The sequence below is a fragment of the Marmota monax genome, unplaced genomic scaffold (assembly GCF_021218885.2).
Source record: "Marmota monax isolate L192 unplaced genomic scaffold, Marmota_monax_Labrador192_F-V1.1 WCK01_AAM20220418_F8-fsc00263, whole genome shotgun sequence".
Lineage (NCBI taxonomy): Eukaryota > Metazoa > Chordata > Mammalia > Rodentia > Sciuridae > Marmota > Marmota monax.
In genome coordinates, this window is record NW_026693408.1 from 269,162 (window position 1) to 294,554 (window position 25,393).

Genomic DNA, 25,393 nt, shown 5'->3' on the forward strand with positions numbered 1-25,393 from the left:
CACAGTTTAAGGGGACATTCCCATAGTACCCATCCTTCATATGCAATATTAAGTAGCAGACTGTCACCTATACTGCTGATCAACAACCAGCTATGAACTGGGGTTCCCACTACTTCCTCCTTGAGTTCAATTAATTTGCTAGGATAGCTCACAGAATCAGGAAAACATTTTACTTAAGTTCACTGGTTTATTACAAAGGATTTTGTAAAGGATATAGATGAACAGCCAGATGAAGAGGTATCACAGGGTCATATGGAGGAAAGACAGAGAAGTTCCCATGTCCAATACAGGCAGGCCAATTTCCTAAGACCTCCAAGAAGCTCATTCAAAGATTATTGTTCAATAGTTGTTAACATAGCTCCATCTCCAGCTCTTTACTCCCCTTTCCAGAAGTCAGTGGGCAGAGCTAAAAGTTCCAAACTTCTGATCACCAGGTGAACAGTTCCAATCACTTTATTTGCATAAACTAATAATACACAATGAACTATTATAATAAACTAATATACTAAGGAGTTTCTTAGATAAACAATTACTAAGAAAACATACAATCCATATGCTTTTTCTAAATAAGTACTTAATTTACAAGAGCATTGTTTCTGAAAGAAAAAAAAAGTGAACAACCTAAATGACCACCAGTAAGAACATACAGTTATATGAGCTACTGTACAGCCATACTATGAAAAACCACATAGCTGTGAAAAGAACATTAACTATGCTATTGGTAGGATTAAGCAAATAAGTGCTTATGTTAATGATGTTAGAAAAAAAACATTTATAAATAAAATAGAACTTTTATAAATCAAGGAAAGTAAATGAAAACACTAATAACAACTTGATTTGACACTCAATATAAATTCATAATTTTTAATTTATTTCTAACTATCCACTTCAGCATTCCAGAAGAAATATTACCCTCTGGAATAAGAGTACTCCTAATATAGTAGTTCTGATCTCTAATATAGTCGTTCCCTCTTATCTGTGTGGGGGGTATGTTGCAGTAACCCCAGTAGATTCCTGAAACCATGGACAATACTGAACAGTATAATTTTCTTAAGGCCTTTATTTGTTTACTTTATGTAGTGCTAAGGTTCGAACCCAGCAACTCACATATGCTAAGCAAGTGCTCTGCCACTGAGCTACAGCCCCAGCCCTGAGCATTATAATTTAATGCTGTTTCCATTTAAAGTAAGCACTTATGTGGCTGTAACTTTTGCAGTTTGAGGTTTAATAGCACAAATTTCTTTTTCTTTATTCATAAGTTCAAGTATAGAAGATTCACTCTTACCTTAGATCTTAGTAACCTCAGCATTCAATTTTGTTTTTGTCTTTCCTGAGAGCTTTCATCTTTTCCCTTAAAGGAAACACTTTACAACCTCTTTGGCATATCTAAATTGCCAACACCACTACTCTTACACTCTAAGAACATTATTAAGTAAAATAAAAGTTAATGGAGCACTAGCTCTGTGGTACTAATAGTCAATCTGATATTCCAGATGGTAATGAGTAAGTAGCACATATAGAATGAATACACCAGATAAAAAAATGATTCACTTTCTGGGCATAGGATGGCATAAGATTTCATCATGCATTACTCAGGACAGAGTACAATTAAAAACTTTATTTCTTTATTTAAGGAATTTTCCATTTACTATTTTGGGACTATGGTCGACTATGGATAAAAGAAGCCTCAGAAAGAGAAATTGTGATGGGGCGGGGGTGAGGGTAAGGGGGACTACTGTATCAAGAAAGCAAAGTTCTATGTAAAATAGCCAATTATAAGTGTGGGACAGGAAATGTATGAAATCACCCTGAGGGCATCTCTCAGTGCCAAAAAGTTAAGTCTAATAGGGTCATCATGTCAGCATAAAACAAGAATTGCTAGAAGGGATCCTCCTTACTGGCCAAAGTTATGACAATTTGAGCAAAAAGAATCCCAATTATAATGAACTGAAATACACTTAATAAAAATCTATGAGCACCTCAAAAAAAGAAAGACAATACAAAGGAGGGAAAATATGATCCTATCTATGGTGCAGAAAAGGGTCTGGCAGTGATATAAATGATGAATTATTAGCACAGAAAACTACCATGGTAATAAAGGCACGGTAAAGAGGGAAAGAAAGAATGTGCACACAGCATTTGAAATAGGGAATAAACTAAAAATTAGTAAGATTCAAGTGATTATCTTTTCAGAAGGGAACTGTATTCTGAGTAATCAAAACAACCAAGTTGAAGGAGTCTTACTTTATTAATGAATGATACCTAATAAATTAAGTATGAAAGAATTAAAAAACAAAACAATCTTATGATGTACAATCATTTTGTAATTCCTAATGAACATCAGTCAGGTAAGAAATATATAAACTAGATTAAACATTGGCACTGACAGTAACATTACCACACAGGCTACAAATTTATTGACAATGTTTAATGGAGGAATAAACTGTTGCACTTTGTCAATGTTATCAACACTACTGTTGGGAAACCCAGATACTGGGTCATCAATGCTCATGCCTTGATTAAAAACTAGAGGAACTGGCCAGCGGACACCAAAAGAACAATGAGACAAAATGAGGATGTGGGACTTTTTGCAGGTAAACCTTTATGCTGTCTTCAACAAGCTGGTATCAAGAATATTCTAGATTTACCAACTTGAATCTAATGTATGAAATATGTCAAGAGCTTTATAATGTTTTGAACAACCAATAAAAAAAAATAAAAATAAAATGGAAAAAAAAAAAGAATATTCTAGATTTGAAGAAATTAAGGGACATATTCCAATGCAATGCATGGTTCCTATACTGGATTCATAAACCAAAATTAAAGAACAATTTGTGAACAGAGAAAATATTTAATAACTAGTTAAGCTGAGGTTTCAAGACGGCAGTATAGAGAAGGTCACTTTCCTGGCTGCTCTGGTGTGAAACCAAGGAAACAAATAGGCAGCTTCTCAGCAAGCTGAGAGGAAAAAAAGGAGAATGTTACTGGAATTTAATACTGGACATTCAAAGCAGATCGGAGACTAGGAGGTTGGACATAATAAGGAAGAAATCTGCAGTGCCCACAGCTTATACTGTTGGCTGGAGGACCCAGGCAGAGCAGTCTCTCCATGAGCAAAGTAGAAGAATAAAAAAAATTAAAGGAACCCACACTTTTAGGAGACCTGAAGCATGTCTCAGAGAGTTTAGAGATCAAAGACACCACACCTCACTAAACTAAAAGGTGTGCTGCACAATATCCTTGTGCAAAAAAGAAGCCCCATATCTCCTGGCTGCATGAGGAGGACAAAGGAAGAAACCATTTTGCAGCTGTGGTGTAGGAGCCAGGAGCTGCAGGAGCCAATTCCTGGCAAACCTGAGTTTGGCCCAAAATGCAGGCCTGGTAAACCCACACTGAATGACACAGAGTGCGCCTAAGTGACTGGGAAAAAAATCAAAAGAGGAGAGAGGTTTGTACAGGGAATACTGGCCAGGTTTCCACCTGGTTCATCCCCCCCTCCCCCGCCTCTCCCAATCCAGCTGCTTTTAGGAGAGACACACCAGGACAGGAATTCGAAAGGGTGGGGACAGGGGCGAGTTTGGAGACTGAACACAAGACCAGTAAATATGGGGTCCATAGGTGATATAGTGTACTAAGAATTGGCTCCTCTACCACACATGTGGAATTCAAGAGATCCTTGGGATGCAGTCTTCCAGTGTGGACCAGCAACTGCTGGAAGTATGCTGATGTAAAATCTCCACACCAAACGGTATTCAGTGAAAAGCCTGGGGCCTACGTAGGCCTAAACCCCACCTCCAGGAGTTCCACCTACAGGATTACCTCTCTCATTCCAACAATCCACCCAGAGAGTGGGACATCATGCTCAAGAAGGCCCCACCTAATACTTTGAGAAGCTGAAAATCTTTTGAACTCCAACAGAAATAATTCTTTAACTTTTTATCAAGATTACTTTTTCTCTTTTCTGTTTTATTGTGACTAATGATTCATGGACATTTATATATACTTATATTCTCATTTCTAGCATTTTTGAAGGCAGTTATTTTTCATGGATCAGTTTTTTGATGACTAGGATGTTTGATTAGTCTATTTCAGCTTTGTTTTATATTCCTTTAATTTTTAAAATTTTTACTTTATATAATTTTTTCTCACACAGTTTCTCTTGATTCTCTCTCATCTTCTGCTGACAGCCAATTTCTATTGTTCTTTCACTCTTCCTTTAATTGTAACTTCTATCATCTTTCCTACTCCCTCATAATCATCACATCCTATATTATTTCTGTTTTCTTCCTGTCCACCATTTGAAATTGTAAACCCTTTTGCGAATTTAATGTTTTTATTATAGGCAAAAACTGATCAAATCATTTGTTTGTTGTGACAACTAACACTGTAGATGCCACAGCAGCAACTATTTGGTTTAATGCTGTATATTATTTGCATTGATTGTTGTTATTATATGTCTCCCCCCTAAATGATGAGGTACTGGAAACCTTCAGAGACACTATAAGTGTACAGGATAGAAAATCTTCTGCCTCAGACCCATATTGTTAGATGGATAAACATGCAAACAACATGAAAAAGCAAGGGAACAAATCACCCCAAATAAACTGAAGATACTCCAATACCAAAATCCATCAATAACACAGTGGAAGTCATGTCAGAGAAGTTTAAAATGTCAGAGAAGTTTAAAATGTACATAGGTAAACTAATCTGCAAGATAAGGACGATGTAAACAGTGAAATCAGAGAGAAAATATTGGAAGTGAAAGATCACTCCAATAAAGACAGATATTCTGAAAAACAAAATCAAGCAGAAATCCTTAAAATGAAGGAATTAAAAAGTCAATGGAAAGCATGATCAACAGACTAGATCACTTGGAAGACAAGTGTTTCCGGCAATGAAAACAAAATATAGAATCTTGAAAATAAAGTTGACTGTGCAGTAAAGATGTTAAGAGACCATGAATAGAACTTCCAAGAAATATGGGCTAAGTTGAAAGGAACAAGTGTAAGATTTATCGGGATAGATGAAAGCTTGGATATACAAGCGAAAGGAATGCACAATCTTTTTAATGAACTAGTATTATAAAATTTCCCAAAACTGATGAATGAAATGGAAAATCAAATTCCAGAGGCTTACAGGACCCTCAATATATAAAATTACATCAGAGCCACACCAAGGCACATTATTATGCAAATGCCTAACATATGGAATAAGGACAGAATTTTTAAAACTTCCACAGAAAAATGATAGGTAACATTTAGATGGAAAACAATCCAAATCTCAGCTGATTTCTTAACCCAGACCCTCAAAGCAAGGAGGTCCTGAAATAATATATACCAAGATCTAAAAGAAAATTGATGCCAGCCAAGAATATTATACCCAGGAAAATTAAACTTCAAAATTTATAATGAATAAAAACCCTCCATGATAAACAAAAGTTAAAAGAATTCACAACTAGAAAGCCTTCACTACCAAACATACCCGATGTGATACTTCATGAAAAGGATGTGAAAAATAAAAGTGAAAACCAATAAAGGGAGAAACTACATTAGAAGAATAGTCAATCAAAGGAGAAACTAATTCAAATTAAAAACCAGAAATAAGTAAAAATGACAGAGAATAAAAATCATTTCTTAATAACACTGAATGTAAATGGCCTAAAATCATCAATTAAAAGATACAGACTGACAGATTGGATTAAAAAACAAAGACTAACAATATGCTGTCTCCAAGAGACTCACCTCATGTGCAAAGACATCCACAGACTGAAGGTAAGTGGATGGGAAAAATATTATTCACATGGATCTCATAAAACAAAGGGGTTTCTTTCTTCATATCAGATAAAGTAGACTTCAAGCCAAAGTCAATCAGAAGAGACAAAGGAGCACATTTCATATTGGCTAAGGGAATTATGTATCAACAAGACATAACAAAATATGATATGTCAAGAGCTTTGTAATGTTTTGAACAACGAAAAATAATAATAAAAAAACAAGGCATAACAATTAAATATACCCCAAACAATGGAGCATCTACATAAACAGAAATTATTGAAAACTTGTACTCTAATAAAATACAGAATATCGAAGGCATCGACAAATTTCTAGAGGCATATGGGTTACCCAATTGAATCAGAATGATATACACAATTTAAACAGATCAACTTCAAGCAAGGAAATAGAGGATGCCATCAGAAGCCTACCAACCAAGAAAAGCCCAAGCCAGATGGATACTAAAGAATCAATACTCTAAAATTATTTCATGAAATAGAAAAAGAGGAGCACTTCCAAACTCATTCTGAGGCCAATATCACCCTGATTCCCAAATCAGGCAAAGACACATCAAAGAAAGAAAAAACTGTAGACCAATATCTCTAAGAACATAGATGCAAAAATTCTCAATTAAACTCTGGCAAACTGAATACAAAAACATATCACAAATATAGTGCACCTAGATCAAATGGGGTTCATCCCAGTGATGCAAGATTGGTTCAACATACAAAAATCAATAAATGTAATTCATCACACCAATAGACTTAAAGAATCATATGGTCATCTCAATTAATGCAGAAAAAAGTATTCATCAAAATACAGCACCCATACATGTTCAAAACACTAAAAAAAGAAAAAAATAGAAATAATAAGAACATATCTCAACATCATAAAAGCTATATATGCTAAGCCCCAGGCCAACATTATTCTAAATCAATATTCAATCCCAAAAAAAACCCAAATGCCAAATGTTTTCTCTGATATAAGGAGGATGATTCATAGTGGGGTTGGGAGGGGGAGCACAGGAGGTTTAGATGAACTCTAGATAGAGCAAAGGGGTAGGAGGGGGCATGGGAGTAAAAAGGATGGTGGAATGTGATGGATAGGTACATGTATGAAGACACAAATGGTGTGAATATACTTTATATATAACCAGAGATATGAAAAATTGTGCTCTATTTGTGTAATATGAATTATAATGCATTTTTGAGTCATATATAACAAATTAAAATAAAAGATTTTAAAAAGTACATAAAGAAGCTATAGAACTAAGAAATACAATTAATAATTTACTTAACAGATATATATATAGAATATTTCATCCATCAATGACTGAATACACTTTCTTTTCAGCAGCACACTGATCCTTCTCTCAAATAAAGAGTTGCCAAAAAGCAACTCTTAGGAAACTAAAAATAAAGGAAAGATGATATCTTGTATTCTATCAGATCATAATGGAATTAAATTAGAAATCAAGGATAAAATAAAAAAATACAAGCTATTCTAATACCTGGAGACTAAATAATATGCTACCGAACAAACAATGAATAGCAGAAGAAATCAGGGATGAAATTAAAAAAAAAAGTACTTAAGAGGTAAATGAGAATAGTAATGCAACATATCAAAATCTCTTGGACACTATGAAGGCAGTTCAAAGAGGAAAGTTCATTGCATTGAGTTCATTCATTAAGGAAACAGAGAGTCACCAAATAAATACCCTAACATTACATTTCAAAGCCCTAGGGCAGGGGGTTGGGGGAATCAACACCAAAGCAGAAGACCAGAAATAATTAAAATCAGAGCTGAAATCAATGAAATTGAAACAAACAAACAAAAAAACTGACAAAACAAAAAAGTTGATTCTTGGGGGAAGGGGGATCAATAAAGCTGATAAACCCTTAAGCCAAGTTGACGAAGAGAAAGAGAAAGAGAAAGAAAATTTAAATTACTAAAATTCACGATGAAAAAAGAATATTACAATGGACACTACCAAAATTCAGATAATAATCAGAAACTATTTTGAAAATTTATACTCTAATAGAAAACCCTGACAAATTTCTAGCAACATATGACCTATCCAAATTGAATCAGGAGGACATAGAAAATTGAAACAGACCAATTTCAAGCAATGAAATTGAATACACCATCAAAATCCTACCAAAAAGAAAAGCCCAGTACCAGATGGATTTTCAGCTCAATTCCACCAGATTTTCAAAGAACACCAATCCTCCTCAAATTACTCCATGAAATAGAAAAGAAGGGAACCCTTCCAAACTCATTCTTTGAAGCTAGCTAGTATCACCCTGACTCTAAAACCAGACAAAGATACATTAAGGAAAGAAAAAATTCAGACCAATTTGCCTGATGAACATACATGTAAAAATTCTTAACAAAATTCTGGCAAACTGCATACAAAACTTATTAAAAAGACAGTGCAGGGACAGGGATTGTGGCTCAGTGGCAGAGCACTCACCTCTCATTTATTAGGCATTGGATTTGATCCTCAGCACCACATAAAAATAAGTAAATAAAGGTATTGGCATCCCTCTACAACTAAAAAAAAATGTATATATTAAAAAAAGAGAAGATAGTGCACTATGATCAAGCAAGGTTGGTTCAAAATATGTAAATCAATCAATGTAATTAATCACATCAATAAATTTAAAGACAAAAATCAAATGATTATCTCAACAGATGGAGAAAAAGCACTTGCAAAATACAGCATCCACTCACACTCAAAACACTAGAAAAACCAGAGATAGTAGGGACACACTTCAACTTTATAAAAACTATATATGCTAAATCCAAGGTTAACATCATTCTAAATGGAGTAAAACTGAAAGCATTCCCTCTAAAAACTGGAACAAGACAAGGATGTCCTCTTCACCACTTCCCTTCAACATATGCCTGGAAACTCTAGCCAGAGCAATTATACAAAAGAAAGAAATTAAAGGATATAAAAAGGAAGAGCTCAAACTATTCCTATTCGGCTATGACATGATTCTATATTTAGAAGACCCAAAAAACTCCACCAGAAAACTTTTGGAACTCATAAATGAATTAAGTAAAATAGCAGGATATAAAATTAACTCCCTTTAATCAATTGTGTTCATATACATTAGTGATCAATCAACTGAAAGAGAAATTAGGAAAACTATCCCATTGACAACAGCCTCAAAGAAAATATTTGAGACTCAATCTAAAAAGAGAGGTGAAAGACTTCTACAATGAAAACTACAGAAGCCTAAAGAAAACTTACAGAAGGTCTTAGAAGACAGAAACATCTCTCATGTTCTTGGACAGGCAGAAATAATATAATTAAAATGGCCATACCACCAAAAGCACTAAACAGATTTAATGCAATTCCCAATAAAATCCAATGACATTCTTCATAGAAATAGAAAACCAAAAGCACTAAACAGATTTAATGCAATTCCCAATAAAATCCAATGACATTCTTCATAGAAATAGAAAACGCAATCATAAAATTCATTTGGAAAAATAAGAGACCCAGAATAGCCAACACAATCCTTAGGGAGGAAAGTGAAGCCAATACCAGACCTTAAATTATACTAGAACTATAGTAATAAAAACGGCATGGCATTGGCACCAAAACAGTCATGAACACCAATGGTAAAGAATAGAATACACAGAGACAAACCCACGTAAATAGTTATCTCATACTTGACAAAGCACCATAAACATATAATGGAGAAAAGATTACCTCTTCAACAAATGTTGCTAGGAAAACAAAATCCAAATGTAGGAAAATGAAATTAAACCTCTATCTCTCACCCTGCACAAAACTCAATTCAAAGGTGATCAAAGGCCTAGGCATTAGACCAGAGACTCTGTGCCTACTAGAAGAAAATGCGTGCCCAGTTCTCTATCATGTCAGATTAGGACCTGACTTTCTCAACAAGACTCCTAAAGCACAAGAAGTAAATCAAGAATCAATCATTGGGATGGTATCAAACTAAAAAGCTTCTTTACAGCAAAGGAAACAATCATGAACACGAAGAAAGACCGTACAGAATGGGAGAAAATCTTTGCCACCTGCACCTCAGAGCATTAATCTCCAGGAAATATAGAGAACTTTAAAAACTTAATACTAAAAAAAACAAATAACACAATCAATAAAAATGGGCTAAGGAATTGAACAGGCACTTCACAGAAAAAGAAATATGAATGGTCAACAAATATATGAAAAGTGTTCAACATCCATAACAATTTGAGAAATACAAATTAAAACTACACTGAGATTCCATCTCTCTCCAGTTGAAATGGCAATGATCAGGAATACAAGCGACAATAAATGCTGGTGAGGATGTAAGGAAAAAGGTACTCACATTGCTGGTGAGACTGCAAATTAGTGCAACTACTAAGGAAAGCAGTATGGAAATTCTTCAAAAAACTTAGAATGGAATCAAAATTTGGCCCAGTTATCTCACTTTTCAGGATATACCCAAGGAATTAAAATCAGCATAATATAGTAACATGGCCACATCAATGTTATAGCAGCTCAATTCACCATAGATAAGCTAAGTGCCCATCAACAGATGAATGGATAAAGAAAATGTGGTATATACACACAATGGAATATGACTCAGCCTTAAAGAAGAATGAAACTATGGCATTTGCCAGTAAATGAGTGGAACTGGAGATTATCATGCTAAGTGAAATAAGCCAATCCTAAAAAAACCAAAGGCCAAATGTTCTCTCTCATATGTGTGTGCTAACTCACAATAAGGAGGGTGGCAGAAGTTCTCTGGATTAGACAAAGTGGAATGAAGGAAAGGAAGGGGGATGGGAATAGGAAAGATAGTAGAATGAATGGGACATAACTTTCCTATGTTCACATATGAATACCCAATCAGTGTAACTCCACATCATGTATAACCACAAAAATGGGAAATTATACTCCATGTACGTATGTTAAAATTCATTCTACTATCATGTATAACTAAAAAGAACAAATAAATTTTTTTTAAAAAACTAGTTCATATTAAAATATTTTAAAATTATGTGATAAATGTGTATTTTGACAAGGTACAAAATGTGTTTTTGTTAAAGGCTTTCTGAAGTTAACTTCTTTAGTTGGCCAGATTTTCTTCAAAGGAAAAATGAGTCTGAGTTACAGCCAGTCTCATTTGATATGATAAAGAAAATACTGAATTTGTAATCTTTCTTTTCTTTTAGACCTTTTCTACATTTTCTTTGTTTCCATTCTTTATTTATTTATTGAGCGAGGGGTGGGAAATTGAACTGGGAATTGAACTTAGGGGGCACTCAACCACTGAGCCACATCCCAGTTCTATTTTGTATTTTATTTAAAGACAGGGTCTCACTGAGTTGCTTAGTGCCTTGCTGTTGCTGTGGCTGGCTTTGAATTGGAGATCCTCATGTTTTAGCCTCCAGAGCTGCTAGGATTACAGGTGTGCACCACTGTGCCCATCTCTCCTTCTCCATCCTCTGGTTTTATTTCTTTTCCAATCATCCCAGAGGAAAAAAGGAAGAAAGACAAGAAAGGAAGAGAGAGAAACAGAAAGAAAGAAACTCATGTGCAGAAAGCCCCTATGTATGACTCAGACTCCTCTCAGGGCTACCAAAAGCTAGAACTGAAATGACCTGAAAAGGTAGTGAAAAAAACTAATCTCAATGCCAATTTACTTCTTCCAATGCATTTTTAACAATGTCTCAACCAATTTTTCACTAAATTCTAATTACTTTTACCTACTGAGGAGCTCTTAATCTGTATTCTTCATTTTCACTGCCACTGAAGTTAATATAGATCTTACTTATTTTTCAACTTCAACTACTACCCAATCCCTCTTTGAGTACTATAATCATCTTCCTGATACGTGCCTGCTCATGGCACTCTCCTTTTTAAAAATGTAAAATGGCTCTTCCTGGCTACCTAGATAAAGTGCCAAATAAATAAATAAATAAATAAATGCGATTTTTTCTTTCTTCCTTTGCAGTACTGGGGATTGAACCCAGGACCCCTTAACCAAGCAGTTTACCACTCAATTACACCTCCCAGCTTTTTTATTTTTGAAACAGGGTTTTCCTAAGTCGCCCAAAATAGCCTCAAATTTGCAATCCTCTTGCCTCAGCATCCTGAGCAGCTTGGATTATAGGTGAGCATCATCATACCTGGTCTTCCAAGTCTTTTGCACTGAAATTAGCTATTCTCCCACCCTTCAGCCACTTCTATACATCCCCCTCACTAATAGTCCTAAATTAGAGCAACCCTACTTTTAAGTCACAGTCTTTCAACAAATGCGAATTCCTTTACCAAAGACCTAAACTCCTACTCACTTACTTCAAATAACTCTTATTACATCTTCTAGCCCTTCCTAAAGACAAAAGTTCAGTACACTCTTTTATGCATTCCATACGTGCTTTCTTTACAAAATTATTCATTCACCAAGTTATTTACTGAGCACTTAGTGCTACTAAGCACTCTGCTAGGCGCTAGAAATAAAGAATAAATAAATTCTTAGGTTTAATCTATGAAGGGGCAAACAAAAATCTTACAACAGTGTAATCAAGTTCTTATAATTGGTACTCATGCTTTTAAAATTACAACTAACCTATATACCACACTCAAATTATTCTTCCTAAGACTGAATTCTAATTACACTGCAAAATTCAGTAAAAAGAGCCACAAAGGATGGAAGATTTAACTGGACTGACTTTTGGTCCTATAAAAGCTTAGAAACTATGAATCTGTCATCTCTTCTACTCCCTTTTAAGATCTCTATTGCTTTAAGAGAAAATAAATTCAAACTCTACAGTTCTGAATTCAAAATGCTCTACCTTTCCAGACCTTTATTCCAATATGTCTCTCTGTACCTTCTGATGTAATCAGCAGACTTACTGCCATTCTTCAGTTATGCTCCACAATCATAAATGGCACAAGCTGTTTTTCCATAACAAAGCAACCATGAATGCTGTCCACAAACTATGATTAGACAAAACAATAATAGAATTTTGTTGAATGTCCTTCAAAAAACATTCTAGTTTTCAGAAGTAGTCCAAAATACAAAACTTGTGTTTATAGCAATCCCATGCCAAATTTATTACAGTCCATTATTTCCATACATTACAGTGAAAAGAGAACTCAATGAAAAGTGCACAAATTTCAAAACAGGAACAGAAATGAGTTCCAAACCATGCTTTCAATGGAAAGAGAAGAAGGAAAACAGTGACATAATTAAAATGGAAAAAGAAATAGTCAAAAAAAGGAAGTTGAACATAAAAACAACTTTGGTATTTTTCATTTCATAAAAAATAAAAAAGCCATTAGGCCTGTACTTTGAACGCCTCCCCAGTTCACTCCCTTTTAAAATATACCACAAATGACAATTCATTCACAGGTACCTTAAAATATTTTAGGTGTAACACTAACAGAACATAATATACACTAAGAGAATATAATAAATATTCTGTTTCCACAAGGATGTGGAACATTTCTATCAGTATCTAAGACATTTTAAATGTTATATAAACACAATATATTGATAAATATGATTATTTTATGGCCGAGATGGCAGGCCCACAACACATATTTTTCTTTTTTGGTGGTCCTGGGAATTGAACCCATCAATACTTTACTACTGATTTACACCCCCAGATCTTAACTTTTTTAAAGACAACTTCTCACTTAGTTAATCCTTATGAGGGGATTAATTCACTGATTGGATTACCCAATCATTTCACCTCTAAATCTTCTTGCATTGTCTCACATATGAGCTTTTGGGGGATACCACACATCTAAACCATTAGAGTCTGAGTCTAGTATAGATAAAACCAGTTGGCTCCCTTGGACTACAGTTCTAATCCTTTTTTTATAACTTCAATTCAACTTAGATACTTCTATTGTCACTGTAAACCTAAATCATCCTGCCTCTCAAAGTTATGACACTCCTTTTCTCCTTCTAACTAGGTTTCATATATTGGCTAGTTAAAGAGTTTACACAATAATAAACCTTATTTAGCAAGTGTCCTTAGTGGCAAAATAAGTACCACTAGTGTCCTGTCAGAAAACAAAACTACAAAATAACAACTCTTCTGAAAAAGATGGGTTGTCTAAAACGCAAAGCTTAAGCCCTAGCTGGGTTTTGAGATTGCTATTTTAAATAGCTGAAAATAGCATGGCAGGTATCTAACAACCCATGATAATGTCTCAGAAACAAAGTACCTGAATAGCCTTAGGAGGAACAGAAAAAGCAGTTAGTGGGAAAAAAAACAAGGTTATCAAAAAGATCGTACCAATAAATGAAATTATCACCTTGATCTTCAAATCTGCCTTCTTCTTATGATCCCCACCCAGTTTTCAAACCAAAAATGAGTATGACAGTCTCCAGTTCCAGCCCATTTCAACTCCTAAATCTCTCACTGATTCCACCTTAATTCCTGAAGTATTTACATGAGCTATTCCATCATCATAATTCATCCTAGATACCATTCTTGGTCCTAAAACTACATCTTATTCATCTTAGTACCCTTTGAATCTGGCACTGCACCTAATACAAAAGATCAATACAGTCATCACATGGTAACTGCAACCGGTCCTAGGATGACTGGTTCCAAGATTTTCAGTGGATACCAAAATTTGAGGATGCTCCAAAGCCTTTTATATAAAGGAGCACAGTATTTGCATATGACTATGCACATCCTCCCATATATTTTAAATCATCTTTAGATTACTTACAATGCCTAAAACAATGTAAGTACTATCTGTGTAACAGCTGTTAGATTGTATTGCTTAGGAAATAAAAACAAGAAAAAAAAATTTGTGTATGTTCAGTACAGATCCAATTTTCCCTCCAATATTTTCAGTAGTTGGTTGAGTTCGCAAATATGGAGGGCTAACACTATGTTAAACTAAAATACCAGAGGAAACTCATACTCAATCACAAAATAATGTGTGCTTGTGACCTGCCTGCCTTTTGTGTGCCTCTAGCCTCATAATGGATCTCTCCAATTTCTATTTACCTCTCACAAATCTCCATGTCTTTGCATATGGTATTATTTCTGCCTGAAATGCCCCAGATATCAAAAGATCCCTAGTTATCCTTCAAACACTAACATGAATATCTAATTTCAAAAGGTCCATTACAACCTTCTTCCCTGTCCCTCCCAAATAGTTTACTGTTTCCTGATTTGAACTATTCTCAACCTTGAAAATATGTCTACAGCTGTATTCATTAATACCACCTTAATTTTTTTGAATATATCTAACTCACCCTACAAAAACATAGGCTCCATAAAATTTGTATATTTACCTCTCTCTAGCCTGGCAGACAGTAGGTACTTAGTGAATGTTTACATGAATTCAAGGGAAGCAGTGGTGGTAGTTAAATTAAAAAAAAAAAAAAAAAAAAGCAACCATTTTACAAGAGTGTTAAGAGAAGTAAAACAAGTTGTGACTATCTTACCAAGAATATGAAACACTGATAACTTGGTTTCTAATGTTGAAGACAAAATCCAGAGAAACCAAACAGAAAGAACCTTCCTAGTATACAAGGAAACGGAGAACATTGGTTCTAGGATAGCCTGGGATAAGAAGCAAGGGAACAAACTATATGAACTTTAATCTCAGTGACATGTTATGGCCAAATACAAGTATAAACAGATGCAAGTCATGGCAAAAATGTGTTAAGCACCTATCTGCTGTGTACTACACTAAGTATACAACATTTAACTGTTTTTTTTTTTTTTTTTTGAGCACTTACCACCTGTCAGATCTATTAAGCACTTTACATGTTATATCATTTAACCCTCAAATAATCTTGTAAGTACACCCTATTAGTCATTTTATATTAAGAAAGGAAGATTCAGAGAATGAGTAATTTATCTGAGGCTACCGAGCTATTTCAACCCATCTAAGTCTGTGCTTTCAACTACTACGCAATAATGACCTTATTATCTTAATATAATTCTCACAGCAACCCATGAGATAGAAGCTATCCTCATTTTATGTTTATAGATAAGGAAACTGTGTCTGATTTTAAATATTAATCTCCCTCCGGTCTTATATTCTTAATAAACAACGGAGCTGAGATTTCAAGCTAGAACAATCTAGATCCAAAGCCTCTCTATTTCATCACTGCCTCAAACTACTCTATAGGATTCTATCAACCAACAAGTTCATTCTCTAAATACAATTCTCCATTATACAATGTTTCAGGAACCATGAGCCCCTATTTATGTCTCAGGCTTATCATCTTTCCCAAGCTAACCTTATCACTATATTCTCAACTCCTGATCTCTCTCTAAAGAGACCTCAAACCCATCATCTCTGGATCCTTTTACACTTTAAAATTAACTGGTACCTCAAGGAGCTCTCCTTTATGTGGGTTGTAGCTATCAAGAACCAATCAAATTAGAACTGAGAAACTTAAAAATATTTATAAACTCAAAAATAACAATCTATCATATTAACAAATGACCCTGCTATGAAAAGTAACTTTTTAAAAAACAAGTAAAAATTTACTGAGAAGGGCAACAGTTTTATATTTTTGCAAATATCTTTTATGTCTGTCCACTAATATGCACAGCACAAAAACAAAACTATGATTTGTGTGGTAAGATTTTCACCAAGACTAAAGGTAAGGAGCAGGAGGCTATCAAACCTAAATCTGTTCCCTTAGCATGAGACAAGCATCTAGATCACCTAGTCCCTAGCTTCAGCACCAAATGATGGGCATCAACATAAATCCTTTAATTTTTCTTACCTTTTGCAAGATTTTTCAATTCTACTTGGTACCCTCTTTCTACAACAAATCATAATATTCTAGTTACCAGTACCTAGAGGGAATTAGTCTCTGTCAGCGTTCAACACTTATTCTAGCTGCTAAATAACACAGGTAAAAACACAGTACTCATCACATTATCAACATTCAAATATTCATTTGTGAAGTTCTTAATATACAAGGAATCAGTTTTGATCCAGTCATTTCCCCCCCTAAAACTAAGAAAGAATATTTTCCATGAAATGTTGACCTACAAAGCATCAATAACACTGGAATCTTACTCAAAAGTCACTGATAAGGTTTCAAAATATTTGAAAACACACCTAAAACACCTGTGTTCTAGTGAAGATCTGCTACACACTGCTTTGGGACTGCCACTTCCAAAATAACAAAACACTTCCAGAATGCTTTCAGACTAGATATATGGTGTATATATTTTACCAACATGACAAGTATTCTTATGTGGACTCCAGTGAGGTTTTTGATCCATAATCAAAAAGTATTAAGAATCTGCCAATTAGTAACTGTGTGTCAACATGATTAGCCACCAGTGCAAATGGTCATAAATTTGGGCAAGTGGGTCTCCCTATACAATCAAATCTACAACAAAGGTCCATTCCAAGCCACAACATCATGACAGTGTGTTCAGCAGAAAGAGGGAAGAGTACAACACAATGTCAGTAATACAAACTGACCTCAGACAGATCTATTAGAGAAGTCCTAATTCTGCAATGTGTTTACCTTCATCTTTAAGGCTTAAATTTCCTCACTTATAAAACAGTACTATCTGTTCACAATTTTGGTGAGAGGGTTAAATAACACATGTAAAACACAGTGCTCATTACATTATCAACATTCAGATAAAAATCTTTTTTCTTTCTATGACTACAAACCCTAAATCTTTGGATTTCCTATAACAATTTCCCTAAAACTGGGAAACAAATGACAATTCTTTAGATGTCCAAAATAGAGTTTTCATTTCCAAAAATTTTAGATTGTAATAAAGGAAATTATTAGTCTAAAACACAGCAGTTAGCTTCATCAGATAATGCTTTATGACACTGTGGGTTACTTATAACTACACATAATCTTATGAAAGAAAATATTTTACCTTCAAATAAGTTGAACTCAAGTCATTTTTTATTTAATTTTAGAGTGTCATATCTTCTTTTCTGTTTGGTCTTTAATTAGCTGGGCCTCCTAATACAACTATCACTCCATACTCAAAATCTACCTAATAAAAATCTATATACAATCAATGAATATACAAAGATTGAACCAGGCCCACTGCCTAATTCATTAGGTCTCCAAGTTTGTAACAAGTAACTTCAGGGGGGAAAAAAATTATCTAATGATTCCCCATTTGCTCTCATTCCATATTTAAGACTAGTGGCACATATGTATAATCCCAGTAATTTGGGAGGTTGAGGCAGGAGGACTGTAGGTTCAAGGACAGCCTCAGCGACTTAGCAAGGCCTTAAGCAACTCAGCAAGGCCCATCTCAAAATAAAAAATAAAAAGGGCTGGAAATGGTAGTTCAGTGGTAAAGCACCCTTAGGTTCAATCCCTAGTAACCCCCCATCCCGGCCAAAAAAACCTGCACCAAAAATTCAAATGAACTTTGGGCTATGGAGCTCAAGTACAAACCTATCACAAGGAACATGAAAATAAATCCTACATCTTCTAGTAAGTGAAGACTGAAAATTCTACTATTATGATTTCACACCAGATAAACTCCACCTCCAATGAGGAATAACTTTGTTTTTGAAATCAATTCCACCAAAAAAAAATGCATATGACCAAATAAAAATTCAATTATTCCAGCCAAACTATCAAGGAAAAGTTTGAAAAATAGCTAAGTAAATATACATTAGAAATTTACTTCCTAAGTTTTGACCTTAAGGAATCAAAAAATTGACAACACAGATGTCTACTTCTTTCTACTTTGGCCTCCTCTTTGAACTATTACTCTTTTCCTCTCATTTTCAAACAAGAGTCTTCATCATAACCTCCCATGTGCCCAATCCTCAATCTGTCTTGGTCCCATAAAATTTTTCTCTGCTTATATTCACCTACCTGGCAAATCCTATCCACCCATTTTCAGACTTCATCCTCCCCTAAACCAGGAGACCATTTATTACCACTGAAAACTTCCTCTTTCTCAGCACTCTTATCAATCTTGGCCTCTGTAATGTTGCTACTTCCTGTTCTGCTTTTATCTCCTTAACCACTTTACTTCAATTCTGCCAAAAACTAAATGCTACCTGCTCCTTAAGAGGTCCCCCTGCCCTCTCCTCTTCCTGTTCTATATTAAGTTTCACAGCTATTTATTTGCATACTTACACTCTTCCAGCAGTGTCCATAATTCTCAATATTTTACTTCTGCTACAAAAGCCTATCTTCCAATGCCAAAGACATAATGATCAAATCTATCAAATCTCCCACCAACATACAATCTACATACCTGTTAGACATACTCATCTAAATATTCAAGAGTTAAGAAAAACTACTCAAAACTCAAACTCTACCACTTTGCTTGTCCAAATCTGCTCTTCTTCCTCTATTTCCCAAGTTAAATCCTACCAAGTTTCCCAAGGTAAAAAATTTCTGAATCATACCTTTCCTATTTTTATAGTTGACTGCTTGTCTATCTCTAATTCTAATATCAAAGTTATTATATACTTTTCTATCTCTTATGACTTTGATTTCTTAGGAAGATCTAAATGAACTATCACTCTACATGTAAATGTTATCATGCAGCATTTACATGATATTCTCTAATTCCAGTATCTTAACCCCATTAATCCAGCTTCCACATTTTTACTATGTACCCCATGAAAATGTATGATGTCATATACACCATTTCTCCACCCTATCTACCAAAACTCTCAGTGGATTCCCATTCTATACAGGTAGAAGTTCTAACACTTTAAGAAAACACCTAACACTATTTACAAGCTGTTTCTGACCTCTTCTTATTCCTTTCATCTTTGTATCCTATGTTCCATAACCCACGCTGTAAATTTGATTTTGGACATGCTATTTCTTTTCCCTAAAATATCCTACTCAGCCTGACAAATCCCTATTTATTCCTCAAGATCCAGCTCAAAGACATCTGAGGTCACTACCTCAAGTTTCCCAAGAAGAATTAAATTTTTCCTTTCTAAGCATGCCCAAAATGGTTTATATATTCCTAACTGATATAACCTGATGAGTGCTTTTTGTCTTTCTGTTCACACCATTACAAACAAGACCATAACCCCTACAAAGGTAGTGTCTACACAGTACCTGGGACACAAGGGTTGCTCATTAAGTATTTTTGGAACTGAGTTATAGTACTATTATTATTGGTTTGTTTTGCTTTTTGTTTTGTATTGGGAATTGAATCCAGGTAATTGAATTGAATCCACTAAGGTACATCCCCCAGCCCTTTTTTCTTTTTTTTTTTTTGACTGAGGGTGGGGGGAGGCGGATGTGTCAGGGATTGAACTCAGGGGCACTCAATTACCAAGCTACATCCCCAGCCTATTTTTTCTATTTTATTTAGAGAGAGGGTCTCACCGAGTTGCTTTAGCACCTCGCCATTACTGAGGCTGGCTTTGAACTCACGATCCTCCTTTCTCAGCCTAAGATCCTCCTGTCTCAGCCTCCAATCCTTCTGTCTCAGCTTCTAGAGTGGCTGGGATTACAGGCTTATGACAGGGTACACAGCTCTTTCTTTTTTTAAGACAGGGTCTCACTTTGCCAAGGCTGATCCTGAACTTACAATTCTCCTGCCTCAGTCTCCCCAGTTTCTGGGATTACAGGCTGCACCACCACATCCAGCTTATAGTACTATTTTTAAGTGCTATATTCAAGTATAATTAGTTATGCTATAAAACAATTGTTTTGAAAATGTGAATTTTTTTCCAACATGAATGATATATTAGGGAACAATATGAATATAATGCAAATTTCTCATTTGCTTATGTGCAATTTTGTCTGCAAACAACACTAAGTAAAAGTAGAAAACTGCACCCAATTGAAATAAGATGAAGAGAAATACATAAAACACATTTAAACACTCACTAAGTCAGTTTACCTTGTGTTATGAGTGACCGTTCATTTCTGGGGTGAACAATTTTTTTATCTGATTTCAGGTAACTCTCCTTCCACCAATTCACAATAATTCATAAGCAACAACCCTTCTGAGGTCCATTTGTACAAGCAAATCAGATATTTTTCACCTTAAATTACCACATTTGTTGTGTATTTACATCTTAACTATTTAACATGTATAAAAAGCTCAAACCAATTTTTTAGGTTTTGTTTTTTTTTTATGTGTCACTGCCAAAGTTTTTAAGTGCTATATCCTAATTTCATTCTTTCCCATAGGACCTGTGGTTTCTCCAGTACAATTTTGCACAGCACAGTGACTCTTAGGAATCTATATATTGCTTTACAGCAGAACTGACTATAAATTAACAACTTTATGAGTTCTTTGGCTTTATATAGTTTCAATATTCCAATTTCATTAACTTACCAAGAAGAAAACTCTGTCTTTTCCCAAAATTTCACAACACATTTACAGACCATATCCTAACAAACCACTGGGACAGTCATAACCTTAACTTGGTGGCTTTGAAGTCTGGTGAGCATAAGGTTAATTTTTCCAGCTAAGTTCTCTAGTCTGTCTAAGCCTAACTCAGAAAGAAAGTTCTCAAACCTGAACTTTCATGTAGGGCTTTCATTTTTTGGCTGCTTTTAACAACTCTCCCCAAAAAACTGACATTTTTATTTTAAGTGACCCTCTCTTCTACAGTAATTGAGCAGAGCCCTCAAGCCCACTACAAGGGACCACAGACAAGAGACACCACCACATCCAAGTGAAAAAGAAGGAACTATCAGATACGTCTCTCTCTAACGTGATTTGATTTTAACTTGTGTTGGCTCCACTCTACTCTCCACACTGATGCAAAATTGATACCTAAATCACTTTGCTCTCCTGTTCAAAGTATTTTGACTCCTTATTTTGCTGAGAAAGGAATAAACTTCATTTCTATCTTCCCAAGCATGGTCCTTCAAAATCTAGGTCAGACACACCTTTGCGAGTTCCTCTCAAGTCACTCCCACTGTTTCAATAACACCTTACCACTAGCCTTACTCCAACATCTGACACCTCAGTACAAACCTTCTGTTTGAAAGGACTCCCTCCCAAGTTTGACAAGCTCCTATTCAGTTTTAGTGTTATAAACCAGTTCCAGACCTTCCATAAGTTTAATCATTCTTCTGTTCTTCCACAGCACTCTGTACATCTATTAAGCCTATATAGCAAAAATTAAGCATATTCATTTTTTAATTCTCAGTGTCCAACACTATGGCTAGCATATGCTATTCTTTGACATGTTATTTAAGTTTTGAAAAAATATAAATAGATAAGGAAGAGAAAGAGCCCAGAGAGGGTAAAGTTAAGGCAGCCAAGACCACCCCAATCCCAGATCCAAATAATTATTCTGTTCCTCATTAATTACTTATTCAAATACCAAAATCTGGCACATTCCTTTGTACCCTAATGCATTTATGTGTATAGTATAATTACAATTTAGTTTACTCAGGATCTCTTAACTTCATATACAGTGTTTTATTACTCACATTTCATTTAAGATGGCTACCTCTAGAAAAAACTACATCAGAAGATTTTGTACAACTAGGAAATTAGAAAATTAAAGTTGGGGAACTTTCTTTTCTAAATAATACATTAAGTTCCAGTCACACAACAAACATGTAGAAAGCGTGACATACCCACAAACAAAAGTACCTTCTCCAGTAAAACACATTCTTACCTGAACCTATTTGGAATTTTTTCAAAGTGAAAAATGCTTTAAACCAGAGCTTCCCAACCAGTGGACCTTGCATATGGGAACGGGTTACAAACATGCTGAAGATATTGACCCCTCACCTGCGAGCTGCCTTACCTATTTATTTCAATATGCCTTATATACATTACCCTTTTTGGTTGCATTATATATAAAAAAGGTGTATGCATTAAAGAATATACAAAGACTAATAGGGGTATAGTGGAATATCTAAGCATTAATCAAAATACATACTTACAAATTCCTACAATGTCTTTATTTGTAGTCAGGACCAAGCTCATGTCTGTTCAAATGAAGGAGTCTGAAATTTCCCAACAACTGCAGTTTTACTTTGCCAACAAGATTTAAGAAACATGAAAATGCCTACAGATTGAACAGGTATTCAAAAGGAGGCTTCTTTAGCTATGTCACCACTTATCATCTGAAATTATGCAAGGATTAACTTTCAAGGAGAAACTTCAGTCTCAAAAAAAAAAAAAAAAAAAAGTATCTTTATCACACAGTCTCTTTTGACCATTTCAGTAACCATCCTGTTCCTCTACTGAGAATTAACCAGCCATAACTACCTTAAATAACTTCTATCCATTAAAAAAAAACAAAACAAAAAAAAAAAAACCCCTTCTTTCCCAAGGGAACAAATCATCAACAATTACACACTCTCATGCCCTCCACATAACTGTTATATCTTAAGACAAGTCAATTTAACCTTTCTAGGTCTCAGTTTTCTCATGAGCAGCAGTTCAAATATTTTGTTTACAGCAAGATGACTGGACTAGATAGCTGAACTGAAGACATTAAGTAACTTTTATTCTGAATTTTAAAAGTCATCACACACATTAAGGACTGTGGTAACTATCTTAGCAACAATTAACAAAAAAGAAAGTCTTCAAAACCTTTTGATCAGTAGCAACAACAGCTCCTAAGCCCTTCAAAACTGTTCTGAAGTGGTGATAAATTTTAGTGTACTATGAAAAATACAAAGTGCCATTACACACCATTTTATTTTTGTCTTATTCATATTTACTTTCTTCCTCTCCAAAGTTAAATTCCAAGGCGCAAGTAAGCAAGAATATTCAGTACTAGCAATGATGAGACAATTCACCTGGAAAACAGGTAAATATAAGAACTCAAATTTAAGCAGATTATTTCAACAACGTCAGCTTAACACAGTAACAGCAAATCCAAGATCAAGCAAGACGACCATTCACAATGTTGTCGTTTGGTTAACAGTTAAAGAAAAAAGGTTACAGGTGTCTATTAGCAAGCTCTCTCAGGGAACGAGCGGTGTTAAGAGTCAAAGGGAAAAAAAGGTTCCCACAGTAAATGACTGGTGCTGAAAAATGAAAAGCCAAGATTTAATCTGCGTTACTGGAGAAAACTGCTTAAGTAATTAGTACTATCTCCGTGACCTCAACAAAACCATACTATAAATCTCTTTTTATCTGGTGCTAAGTGCTTTTTTAAGCATGTAATTCACTGCTTCCCCAAAAAATATCTGAGTTAAACTGAATTTAAAAAATTCGGGGGGAGGGGGGAGCGGTTGGTTTCCCGCTTGGCGGTAACTGCGGCTATGGAGTGCGAAGTTCCACACTCCACAGCGCGCACTCCCAGAGTCACTTCCAAAGTTGCCACCCGTCCAGGACACGAAACAGGGATACCGGCTGCTGAGGGTGACCGGAGCCTGGGTCCCAGAGCTAGGGCGCCCACCCCCGCCCCTTGCGCTCCGCCTCCACCGCAGTCAGTCAACGTCCTCCAGACTCGGCACGGGGGCGCGGCCCCGGAAAGGCGGTCGCGTCGAGAGGGCGCCCCCAACAGCCGCCAGCTTGGCAGAGCAGTGTGACTGCCACTCATAAAACTAAAGTTGCCCGCAACCTATCCCGGCGTGCTCCGGCTACAAGCGGCACGACCGACCTGAAGGTCCATGCACGGCCAGTCGGGGAGCAGCCCGGGTCGGGCCTCGGGCCCGTCTCGCTCACCTCTCGAGGTGCGCCGCCTTCCTCCGCCGCTGCCACCGCCTCCTCCCTTTGAGTGCAGCGGGGTCTGACCTGTGGAACCACCATACCAGTCCCGCCAGCTGCTGCAGCGCCGCCACCGCCGCTCCTCTGCCGCCTCAGCCGCCGGTCTTTGTTTCCACTCCGAGAGCTACCGCTTCAGCTGCCCGCCTCAGCCGCCCCGATGGGCCACCACTACGCCCTCCCGCCCTCTCGGCCCCCTGGCTCGCCCTCGTCTCTGCGCCCACCGCCGCCTTCTCCTCCGCGCCGCCGACGCCGCCGCCACCGACGCCGACGCCTCCTCCTTCGCGCCCCCCTCTTTTTCATTGAAAGCAAACAAGCATCATGGCGGCGGCCGCCGTCCCCCAGCCAGCTAGCGCCCCGACCGCCGCCACCGCTCCAACATCCCGGCCGCCCATTGGTCGCTGCGTCCAGATGCAACCATCCTGCGTCCGGTTAGGGGGGGTCGCTCTTCAAACGCCCGAAGCCCCGCCCCCTCTTCCCTGTTCTGAGGAGCACTGAGCCGGCCCGGCGCGCTGCGGGGACCGCCCTCCAACCCCTGTTCCCGCTCTCACTCCTTTCCTGCACCGTTGCTTCTATTTTTCTTTTCTTCCTAAGGATCCTCCCTTGTTTCATCTCCTTTGTTGTCTCTGGTGGTTCACTTTTATCTCTTCACTTTTTTCTTTTATTTTGCTTCTCGCGATTTCTTCTCAGCCTGTCAATCGCTTGGGAACACAGATCAGCTTGCAGACTTTTAACCTCAGCCAGTGTCTTAATCTTTAGACCAAATACTCAGTCTTTAACAAGTCGAATAATTCTTCCTGTTTCAGTTTTGCAGAAAACAAATTAATGGCCCATTTCGGTCCACTAATGGTAGTTCAGTCTGATAAATTAATGGACAGTTTTGCGGCCCTCGGTTGAGTTATTGACCACAGCTGTGTTCAAAGATCAGGCTGTTCTGTTCAGGACAAACTGTAGTGATTGAAGGTGAGTAGAGAAGGAGTAATCTGATT

General features: G+C 36.3%; 1 protein-coding gene across 8 annotated transcripts in view; it reads right to left on the bottom strand.

Moving 5' to 3' along the window:
* Positions 1-24,716, bottom strand: part of Cnot6 (CCR4-NOT transcription complex subunit 6) — a 76,890-nt gene extending 52,174 nt beyond the window's left edge. Inside the window, exon 1 of one of the 8 annotated variants that reach the window (XM_046457072.2) lies at positions 24,366-24,716. The gene's annotated coding sequence lies outside the window, so the exon portion shown is untranslated. The remainder of the gene's footprint in view (positions 1-24,365) is intronic. The other 7 variants (XM_046457069.2, XM_046457074.2, XM_046457076.2 and 4 more) reach the window with 7 other exon arrangements.
* Positions 24,717-25,393: the final 677 nt, after the last annotated feature.